Here is a 12,507-nt window from a genome sequence, read left to right as displayed (position 1 = left end):
TTCTGCTACTGTCTGTTCTGGCTAAACTATGCCAGAAAGCCAGGATGAAATGAGACCTTATCATCTTTATTTATGAGTCTTTCACATCCTTGAGTAGAATAAATTGTAATAGAAAATACTCAGGGATTTTATTAATTGAATGAATGCATTCCTGGTGGAATTTACCAACTAGAAAGTTTTAATCAAACAATTCAAAATGTCTGGTTAAAGATAAAAACATAACTTGCTTTATAAAGTAAGATGCACATACTACAACTGTTTATTAGCTTTAATTACAGAGGCCTCAATAGTCACATTAAAAAAGAACTGCAATGATAAAAAGAATAACTTCCTCAAAAATTTTATTTTTATTTATTTTACTATTTTAGCTGTTTTCTAATATTTGAGATTCCAAAATAAGTACAAAGAAGCAGAGGAAAGAGAAGCCACTTGGCCCATGCTCAAATGTCAAGTTGTCTCAAATGCAAATGAGCATGAACAGAGCCCCTCCTGGCCCCTTGGGAAGGAGGTGGTAAGCTTTGCACCTCCTACACCATCACACAACCCAGTATGTACCCCGAGACCTGGAGCATAACAGAAATGGTGCCAGCCTTAATAGAAATTGTACTGTGAGTTAGTCAGTATGAAAAAGAAAATGGAATTTTCTTTACGGGTTGCCATTCTGGACCCTGAAGCACTTTGTATAATGAAAAGAAAACTGAAAAAATAAAAATAAAAAAGGAAAAAAGCTGAAAAAACAACAACAAAATATTACTTAATAAATGGTATTGGGAATAAATACTAGGGAGCTTCCAGGCTGAAAACTGGATCACACCAGGCCTCTTAGCCAAAAAGATACCCCCAAATCAAAATTTGAATGTAAGTAGATATGTATCAGCATAGAAAACAAAACATGGAATCATTTTATATCATTTTTGAGTGGAAAGTCTTTCCTAATATATAAATTTCATAAAATTTAAAATACGAAAAGGTCAACAATTTGATTACATAAAAGTTACAACAACTTCTTATAAAAATACCATAAATAAAGTCCAATGTCAAGTTGAAAATTGGGAAAATATGTTTGTAAAACATGTCAGAGACAAAGACTTAATTTCTGTAATCATACTTCCTGTGATATATAAAATCTATAAGAAATGTGAAATCAGTAAGAAAAGATATTTGCATTTTCTTTTATGTGCATTATCTGTTAATATCCTTTGCCCATTTTCCTGGGTTATTTTTCTAATTATTTATCGTACAGCTATGTCTGATACGAGCTCTGGTACATCATTTACAATAGCAAAGTATTGAAAATAATTAAAATATCTATAAATGGGACTGGCTAAATAAATTATGACACATTCATATAGTAAAATAAGTAAAATAAGACTGTAAGAAAATAATTGGGAAAGCTAAGTTTTATTGATGACCATGATATATTGTTAAGTGAAAAAAAGTTGCAGAAATGTGTGTGTGTGTGTGTGTGTATGTGCTACATTTGTGTAGAAAAATATCTAGTCATATTTTCATCCAAATGCTTATCTCTGAAAAAGCACAGAATAAAATGGTAACGACTGTTGCTATTGGGTAAAGAAACTGTTGCCACGGGGACTTTTCAGGAAGAAGAGATTTGGGTGAGAGGACCCATAATCAAACAACTTAGCAATTTTGCAGCTATGAATATGCACCTTAAGTGAAATAGATTTAGACCATCAATAACTTTCTATCCAGTTAGGCCAGATTTTACCAACAAAGTTTGTCAAAGAGTTACAACATATCCTATTACTTCAGGAATAAAATTTGATTTTGGAATGAAATTGGATTTTTAGAATTAAACATCAGAGAATCCAGAGTGAACTAGAAAGCTGTAATAATTGGGTTTTAATTGAATAGCAAAATATTAAACATATTCAGTAGTCAGGACGTGGTCGAATAAGTCAAGGGTGAATTCCAGAGTACGTGATTATTGAGGCCATTTTGACTTTAAATAACATGTTATTTATTACAGTATCTGTATATTGTCCATCAAAATGAATGATAACAGAGCTTGGTGATGAAAAAAAGCAATATAAAAGCAATAAGATTGTCCCAGCAGCTTTTTAGAAAAGGTGTCTTATCCAGTAATAAACCCAACCAAGGGATAATTTCAAAAGTTTAATCAGATTTATTTTTTATTACTGTGAACAGAGATTTTTTTTCAAAGTCATAGGGTTTATCAAGGCCTGATTCTTGGAACCAGTGAAAGAACACAATCGAAGAGGAAGAAATCAGAGAAAGGAACCAATTCTTTCATTTCACAAATATTTATTGAGTGTTTATTCTTTCCAGCCACTGACCTGTGTTCCAGGATTAAATACACACAGAGACCTTGCCTTCGTAAAGCTTACCAAAATAATGAATACAGAAGGTAATTTCAGGTACTCTAAGTGCTGTAGTAAAAAAGTGCAGCGAGGTAATTGGGAATGATGGTGGGAATGGTGGCTACCTCGACAGGATGATTAAACAAAGGCTCTCTGAGAAAGTAGCATTGGAGCCCAGGTTTGATGTATTGAGAGAATCAGTTATGTGAAGATCTAGGAAGAATGTTCCAGGCAGAATGCACAGTAAATTCAAAAGATCTTATGCAAAGAATGGCCATAATCAAAGAATTTAAAAAATAGTAGATGTTGGTGGGGATGTGGTGAGCAGCGAACACTTCTACACTGCTGGTGGGAATGTAAAGTAGTACAGCCAGTATGGAAAACAGTGTGGAGATTCCTTAAAGAACCAAAAGTGGAACTACCATTTGGTCCAGCAATCCCACTACTGGGTATCTACCCAGAGGAAAAGAAGTCATTGTAGGAAAAAGATACTTGCACATGTATGTTTATAGCAGCACAATTCACAATTGCAAAAATATAGAACCAGCCCAAATCAATGAGCGGATAAAGGAATTGTGGGGTGTGTGTGTGTGTGTGTGTATATATATATAGTATTCTATGGTGTGTGTATATATATACATGGTAAATGTGGTTGGTATATATATATATATGGTGTGCGTGTATATATATGGTGTGTGTACATATATATCATGTATATATTCCATGTATATATACTATATATCATACATATATACACCATATATATGTACCATGTATCCATGTATATATATATACACACACTATAGAATACTATACACACACAGACACACACATACACACTCACACACACACCATGGAATACTATTCAGCCATAAAAAGGCATGAAATGACATTTGTAGCAACCTGAATGGAATTGGAGACCATTATTCTAAGTTAATTAACTCAGGAATGAAAAAGCAAACATCGTATGTTCTCACTCATAAGTGGGAGCTAAGCTATGAGGATTCAAAGGCATAAAAATAATACAATGGACTCTGGGGACACGGGGGAAAGGGTGGGAGGAAATTGAGGGATAAAATACTACAAATTGGGTACAATGTATACTGTTTAGGTGATGGGCTCACCAAAATCTCACAAATCACCACGAAAGAATGTGCTCGTGTGACCAAACACCACCTGTTCCTCAAAAACCTATGGAAATTAAAAAAAAAAAATTCTGATGCAAGAGTAAACACACTGGTAAGTTTGAGGAACCAGAAGGCGGTCATGCCTGCTGCAGAATAAGGCAGGATAGACTTGAAGAGAAATGAGGTTGATCGTATATGACTTTTGAGGTCAGGGTAGGGAATTTGAATTTTGTTTTAAATAGTATGGAAGCTTTTGGAGGGTCTTGAACAAAGGAGTGACCTTATATGGTTCTTGTTCTTAAAGTATAATTTTGGCTCTTCGTAGGGAAAGAATTGTAGGTAAGAGTGAAGGCAAAATATAAGTTGGAGTCTTGTGGTAACGCAAGAAAGAATCTTGAAAATTCTATTGCTGGATGCGATTAGCTGAGTTGGTCTATATTTTGAAGTTTAGAAGATATGTTTCATTAATGGATTTGATATGAGGTAAGAAAATAAGAGAGGAATCAAGGGTAATATGCAGACTTTTTACTTGATTAAATTGAGTGGACCATGATCTGCACTATTAATAGGAATGACTGGGGAAAGGGCAGATGTAAAGGGGAAAAAAAGCATACGTTTTGGTCAGGTTAAAGTAAGAAGCTTCCTGGATGCCTCTCACACATTCACATATTGGTGTTAATTGTACAGAGGGCAGACAACACAGACCTGGGAATGTGAATATGGAAGTCATAAACATACATAGGGAATTTAAGCCACAGGACTGGGTAAAATCACCTAGTGAGGAAAGACATAGAGAAAATAACTGTGGACAAAATTTATGTTGAGAAAGAGAAGGGAACTAAAGAAGAACATTGATGAAACAGAAAATCAGGTGTCATAGAAGTCAAAGGAAAGACTACTCAACTGTATACCAAACCTTTCAGAAGTTGAGTAAAATGAGACAAAGTTGGTCACTAGATTTGGCAATATGAGGTTTATTCTTGACCACAGTAACAGCTATTTTAGTAGAGTGATATTGATAACATTTATTTGCAGTTGACTGAGGAAAGTAAAAAAGGTGATGGGGTAGAGACAACACAAATATACAACAAGTTAATGAGTTTACCTCTAAAAGGGAGCAGAGAAATAGGGCTGAGGCTTGAGAAAAGATACCTAATATGACATCCTAAGTCCACTGTGAAAATGCCTTGCAAATTATAGAGTAATTAGAAAATTATATATTTTAAATATGCCTTCTTATAGGATGTCTGTATAGGTGTGTGTTCGTGAATATGGATACTTTAGTTCATATAGCCTAGGAAGAATAAGAAAGTGCATTTGAAATTCACTGTGATGGGATGACTTTGAGGGGATGTGGCCTGAAGTTCCTATGCCCTTGGAGATTGCTGCTCTAGATTTGGGATATCTAGCCCCTCTACATGCCCCGTCTGTTTTCTGGGACTTAGAAAACCAGTGGTGAACACAGCTGTTCCTTTGTATATTTTGACTCCTTCCCTGACCCCAATTATTTCTTTTCTTTTTGAGACAGGGTCTTGCTCTGTCACCCTGGCTGGAGTGCAGTGGCCTGATCTCAGCTCACTGTAACCTCCTATCTCCTGGGATCAAGTGATTCTCGTGCCTCAGCCTCCTGAAGAGCTGGAATTACAGATGTGCAGTCACCATGCCTGGCTAATTTTTGCATTTTAGTAGAGACAGGGTTTCGCCATTTTGGCCGAGCTGGTCTCGAACTCCTGGCCTCATGTGATCCGCCTGTCTCAGCCTCCCAAAGTGCTGGGAGTACAAGCATGAGCCACCACACTTACCTCCCTGACCCCAATTATAAGACGAGTTATTTTTGATTTTTGTTCCAGTTAAAATAGCTCAGTCTTGGGTAAAAATAGTTTGGGCAAAGGGGTGGGAATGCACCCTGGGAGAAAACCAACTCATGTGCATAGAAGGTAAAACTTTTGAATGATGGTCATAAAGACACAGCAGAGTTTAGAGAAAAGATTTTTATCCTATGAATAAGTATGAAAAATTCAGAAGCAAGAATGTAGATGAAGAAATCTCTATGAAATGTGTGACTTCTTGGTTACATTTTCCTTATAATATATTTATAAAATAGCAGGGGAAAATTGACACTAAGTTGTAGTTTCTGTTTATTGCAACCATTTATTAAAGATGATCATGTCTCTTGTGATTTGTGTCACTGCAGCAGTAGGATAGAGAAGAAGGCTCTGGGGCAGTGAACAGGGTCATAGTCTTCTCTTCCTTCCTCTTCCACTGATGCTCAGATCAAGTGAGAATGGTCAGTGGAAAGGCCAGTGGTCAGGAATAAATTTGTTAGTGTGGGGGAGAAAAGTGTGAAAAGGAACATGCTTTGTTGAGGAGCACATACTGTAAGAATGACAGAAGACTGCTTCTGAGATGACCTATCCCTTTTTTTTCCCAAATAGAATAAAGAGAAAGTGGCAATTTCCAAGTGAAATGAAAACTGACATTGAGATTAATTATCAAGACCTCTTATCAGATCAGTGATTAGCATGAGTTAATGAGCAGCAAGGCCAAATGACCTTTGTTCTCTTCGGGGGCATGTTGACTTAGATTTGGGCTCAAGGGCTGTCTGGCTCATCAAACATTTACCATTTACCAGAACAATGGCCATATATGTTCAAAGTCCATAGTGTTGCCTGCACTTAAATTGAACGTGCAAGTAGATGAGCTTTATTCTACTTCCCATTCACAATTGCCAGGGTTTACTTCTAAAGATCTTCCCCTTCAGGAAGGACAGCAGAAAACCTACACTGGGTTCTTCACAGGCAACACCGGAGTACACATTGCACTGTCTTCCTTTTCTTGGTTAAACAAGACCTCTGTTGACACTTGAATTAAGCATGATTTTCTCCAGTTGAAAATGTGAGAATCAGACCATTTAGCAGTAGATGGGTGCTGTATTTGCCCAGTACCCTGTGACATGTTCACTGTGAAAGGCTAGCACACAACACCTGAAATTCATAACTCCAGAAGCGAGCTTGGATGGACTTCTTGTTTGTGGGATTGTCTGACCACTAAATGATTGATGAGAGGCCTTAGTGGATGAGAGTATTGATTCACTGAAATGTGTAAAATGCACATTTCCTTTTTTTTTTCCCAATATAAAATACCAATATATAGTCAGTGTATTTAACAGGCTGGTAATATGAGTCTTTGTTAGTGTTTCTCTGTGTTTTATTTCCCTTTGCTTTCCTGGAACAACTAACTCTAATGAAACCTGACATCTTAGTGCTACAATGTGTTGACCCTCCTTCTTATTGTGCATTGAAAATGTGTTAAATCATCCGTCTTAAAGTGTTTAGGGTGTCTTAGGTTTCTCAGAGGTGACTATGGCCCCCAGATTATTTGTTTTCTTATTGAAACATAGAGCAACCAGATATGAGTGAAGGTGAGCACGATTGGACTCGATACCCGATAGCCAATTTTCGTTGTAGACATTGTGGTGCACATCCCAGATCTTGTCTTCACAACATTCAGAACCAATTTGTTTCCCAGCTGGAGTTGACTGCTGATGGATCATGACTGAATTCCCTCTGAGGAATGCTCTCTGAAGATAACTGCCTTGCCCAAGGTCATACCCCCAGGGGAGCCCACATCCAGGAAGACATCAATAGGGAAGAATAAAGACCTGGCCATTTTGGCAGAACTGGGGACAATTCTGAAGGGCCTTCCTGTCCCAGAGTCTTTGAGATCAGCTGATGCCTTTGCTACAATGCTTGCTGTTCAGCATTTCCTTCTCTTCCTGCTCCTCTCATTCCTTCAAAGATATCCCAAGAACTCCCCAATAAACTTAGTGCATGCACATCTCCACTTCGGAGTCTGGTTCCTGAATAGAAGCCGAGTCAATGTTAAAATAGTTAGAAGATGATCAAGCTATTTCTGAAGCCATCTGTCAGAAGTATGGAATATAATTCTAACTGGAAAGGACAACTTTAACAGATCATGGTACGAGTTTCCCCTGCCTCCTATTGTAAAGACAGCGAGATGGGCAACTTTCTATAAACATCTCTTAAAGACCATGAAACTTGGAAAGAAGGTGAGAGGAGCTAAGATGCTATCAGGATTTCATGAACTTACTCAGATCCAAGTTCTATCATTTGGCACCAACATTTGCTTTTGATAGTTGATAGTAGCAGGATGATGACCCAGGGCAGTGTTTCTCAAACAAGGGACACTTGCTAAAAATTTGGAATCCCAGACCCTCCTTAGGGGTCAGAATCCCTAGGGGAGGGTCTGGTGATCTATATTTAGCAATCATTCTAGGAGGTTCTTATAAATAGGGAAGATTGGGAAAATTAAACTATGACAAAAAGTCTATCCAATGCAGCTATTGAGAGAAACTATTTTTATAGAAATGAAAACAACAAAATCTCTGCATAGAGCCATCTTTTGTTACGAGTCGCCTTAGTCACAGTCTCGGAGGCCCAAAGAACTACTTCTCCCATATTGGTTACCAAGAAAACCGCACTAATGAAAACAGTCAACAAATTAGATGTGCAGTCTTTCAAAGCACCATTTGTTCATGATGGAAATTAAAGCACCCTGGTGATAGAGCAATAGAATCCCTTTGGATTCTGGAAAAGCAGATTACTTTGTGCCTTCCCTTTGTGTCCAGGATTTGGGATAGATACTGATAAAGTAACCTGAGGCTTGGAATCTGAAGATAGGCTTGGAATCTGAAGATAGGCATGGCAAGGTCCTCTGTGTTTCCTGAGGATCCTGTATTTCTTCCAGATGACTGGTGTTCTTCCTTACTTTGTTCCCTGTGTTACAAAAGGCATAGTCAAATACTGGTTAATGTACTATTCACATAGCCGCATGCTAAGCTAATTCACTGCTACAGAACACTGTGGTATTTTTATTTGCAACCCATCAGAGTAAATTATTTGGATGTTATTTCAATAGTGTTAGGTCAGAAATATCTTTTCCCCCATTCCTTTAAACTATAACAATTTTTTTTTGATATAACAAGTTGCTTTTCGTTAAAAGCATGAAAATAGACATTCATGTAATTCCTGTTGGGTTTGCTAGGAAGTTAGCAATTTTAGGCTCAAAAATTAGATTTAGCTACTCCATGTTTCATGAGAATATTGGGACTATCAGCATTTCACCACTTTTAAATGGTGATAACCAAGAAGTCTGCAGAAAATAAGCTTTATTACATCTATGGTAATGAGGCTTGCTGTTCAGAGTCTCTAATAATTCCTTTGGGTGTCCCAAGGAGTCAGAGCCAACACAGGCAAAAGTATGTCTTTTTGACAGTCTAAAGACTTTGCAGACGTTGATTTCCTATCCTTTTGACACTCGTATGGGGTTGATGTTTCCTTCATAAATGTAGTTGGTTTCCCTCAGGGTCATTCAGTGGGTTTCTCTGACAAATTTACAGTTCTGGATGGATTTGTGATCACATGATAAAATGTTTGACAAGTTTCTTTTTTTTTCCCCCCCTCCTTTATGACTTGAAACCATTCTTTGCTAGTTAAAAAGTTTCAGTCCACTTACAAAGGCTTTATGACCAATTAAAGAATTCTCTACTGAAAAACAATTCAGAAGGTATACTACTTATTTTGCATAGGAAAAACACACGCCGCTCACGTCATTGCTGAGAACTTCAGATATATATAATGGACAATTTCACTTAGTATCTGAATATTTGGGCCACTTCAAATAAACATGTTTTTCCCCTTTGTAAGAGGAGGTCTTTATTTTTTATTTCGTTTTATTATTTATTTATTTTGTACAGAAAGGTTCTCATCCTGTCGCCCAGGCTACAGAGCAGTGGCACCATCATAACTCACTACGGCCTCAACCCTATGGGCTCAAGCGATCCTCTCACCTCAGCCTCCTAGGTAACTGGAACTACAGACATATGCCACCACACCTGGCTAATATTTAAATATTTAGTAGTGATGGGATCTCAGTATTTTGCCCAGGTTGGTCTCAAACTCCTGGGCTCAAGCTATCCTTTCATCTTGGCCTCTCAAAGTATTGGGATAACAGGCAAGAGCCACCCTGACTGGTTTGTTTTTATACCTGGGTAAAAATACTTGTCTCACTATAGACTACAGCAACAGACATACCTAAATATAGACATACATGCACATATATCAGCATGAACAATAAGATGACTGAATCAAATTTTGCAGTGTATTTCAACCAATACTTACTATCAGCAGATCTTTGGCAGTAGAAAAGAGAAGACATCATATGACATGATGCTTTCAACATTTCATAACTTCTACTTGAGAAACCAATAATCTTAGTATTTTAGTTTTAAGGAGTCTAACATGACATCAAAATAACTGGTTGAAATGCAACTTTTATTTCCTTTTTGCACTACCAAAACCAAGCAACAACAAGTAAAACAAAATGTTTAGGTTATTCCCCCTTTTGGATGAATTTTAATGACCTTGTGACTTTATTGAAAGTAACAGAGATGAGGTAGGTAAAATTGAAAGAAGCTGCAACTTTTGGAATTTGATTTGGTGACCAATGGGACCTAGTGGAACAAAACTTTCATGAGGGCAAGACCTTATTTGTGCTAAATGGTGGGAATGCAATAATCCACAAAACAGTGTAAGCATTTAATCAATGTTTATTCAATAAAGAAATAATGGAAAATTTAAAAATGAGGTAGATAGGTTTATCTGAAGTTCCTAGATTGGGATTTCAAATGGGTCATGATTTTCCAAGTCTATGCTGTCTAATATGGTAGCTACTAGCCATATGTGGCTATTGAATTTAAACTAATTTGAATTAAAGTTTATTTATTAACCAGGCAGATTTCAAATATTCAATAGCCACAGCCACTAGTGACTATCCTACTGGATAGTGTAGAGATAGAACATTTGCACTATTGCAGAATATTCTATTGGACAGCACTACTCTAAACAGATAAGAAAATGTTAAGTAGAGGAGCAGGAATGGGAGCAGCTGCCCACTATTTCAGTTTCACATTTCCAACTGCTTTCCTACACGTCATACTGATTCTGCAGACTTTACATGTTTTAAATCCAAACTCAACCAAAATCTCTCCCAAATCCCTAATTTTATAATTAGCACCACCATTCTACCAGAAACCAAGGCTCAAAACATACTTGCTGTCCTGTTTATTTTTGTAAAGCTAGATTAAAACTCTAGATATTTTCCCTACACTATCTGTTGGATAGATTCTTTCCTTCCCATTTCTGCTGTATGAACGACTTGGATACTTCGGAACATACTTAATATTTGTAATAAGAGATGACCTTTTGACCTAAGAGCAAGTACTCTGATTCCAGTGGGGAAAAAGATAGGCAAAAAAGACAAATTTGTAATCAACTCCATCCTTGTTTGATTTAGCTTGTAAATATTACTGTACGTAGCTTTCCATCCATCTTTTGTACAGCTTTATTGAAGAAATAAACTACATGTATTTAATTTGTACATTTTATTCAGTTCCAACACCTGTGAAACCATCAACAATCAAAATAGTCAATGTTTGTATTACTCCTAAACTTACCTTGTGCGTTTTTTTTTTGTTTTGTTTTTGTTTTTTCTTTTGAGATGGAGTTTCGCTCTTGTTGCCCAGACTGGAGTGCAATGGCGCAATCTCGGCTCACTGCAACCTCCGCCTCCCAGGTTCAAGTGATTCTCCTGCCTCACCCTCCCTAGTAGCTGGGATTACAGGCATGTGCCACCATGCCCAGCTAATATTGTATTTTTAGTAGAGATGAGGTTTCTCCATGTTGGTCAGGCTGGTCTCGAACTCTCGACCTCAGGTGGTCCGCCCTCCTCAGTCTCCCAAAGTGCTGGGATTACAGGAGTGAGCCACTGCGCCTGGCCCAACCTTGTGACTTTTATACTCAATTCCAATGCAACCACCTATCTACCCACTCATCCCTATCCCCCACTCTCTTTCTGTCACTATAGATTAGTTTGCATTTGTAGAGTTTTATACAAATATTTATATAAAGGGGGAAAATGACACTACTTTATCTTTTTTGGACATGTGCCATTGTTCTAATGTTGTTTAGATAATATGATCAATACCTTGCAATTTGGTTAAAAAAAGATGGATATAGGCTGGGCATGGTGACTCATGCCTGTAATTCCAGCATTTTGGGAGGCCTAGGCAAGCAGATCACCTGAGGTCAGGAGTTCGAGACCAGCCTGGCCAACGTGGTGAATGAAACCCCTTCTCTACTGAAAATTCAAAAATCAGCCGGGCACAGTGGTGGGTGCCTGTGATTCCAGCTACTCAGGAGGCTGAAGCAGGAGAATCGCTTGAAACCAAGAGGTGGTGGTTGCAGTGAGCCGAGATCTTGCCACTGCACTCCAGTCTGGGCAACAGAGTGAGACTCTGCCTCAAAAAAAAATTATGGATAGATGTAATTATTCAATGCCCCAACTATAGGATTTGCATAACACTTGAGATATGTTACAATATATTTTCCCCCAAATGATAAAATTTCTACATGCTGGGAGCTGTTTTTGTATCAAGTCTGTAAGATCAAGAAAAGTCACAAAAATAATAAGGCATATTGAAGAATATCAAAACCAATAAGACAAATCCTTTCGCATTTTTAGTATGCTAATAATTGACAGAGATGTCCAATAGTTAAGCCAATTCATGTATATTATCCTTTGCATTACTATGCTTAAACACTAATGAAAGCTAAGTGTTTCCTTTAAAGATGACATAAAATCAAAAGTTTCAGGGACTTCCTCATTATTAACAAAAATACATGTTATGTTCAGATGGAAATTCCACGAAGTCAAGGAGAGCCAGGAGAACCTCAGAAAAGAGCTATTTCTTCCTTGAGATATTCATTGGCATTTTGATGTTTTGAGTGAACCAAAGATTCAGTGAGAGAGCATCATTCACTTTTAATGCATAGCTGATTAAGAAGGGGTGCGTATCTTGGCAATTTTAGGTATCTTTGACCCCCGCTCTTGATTGAGACCCTGGCATTGTTTGAACAGTGGGGGACTGTTCACTGAAGGCACTCAGGTGTCTGAGCACC

Source organism: Mandrillus leucophaeus, unplaced genomic scaffold, assembly GCF_000951045.1.
Source record: "Mandrillus leucophaeus isolate KB7577 unplaced genomic scaffold, Mleu.le_1.0 Scaffold1, whole genome shotgun sequence".
Classification (NCBI taxonomy): Eukaryota; Metazoa; Chordata; class Mammalia; order Primates; family Cercopithecidae; genus Mandrillus; species Mandrillus leucophaeus.
Note: the sequence above shows the minus strand (reverse complement) of the source record.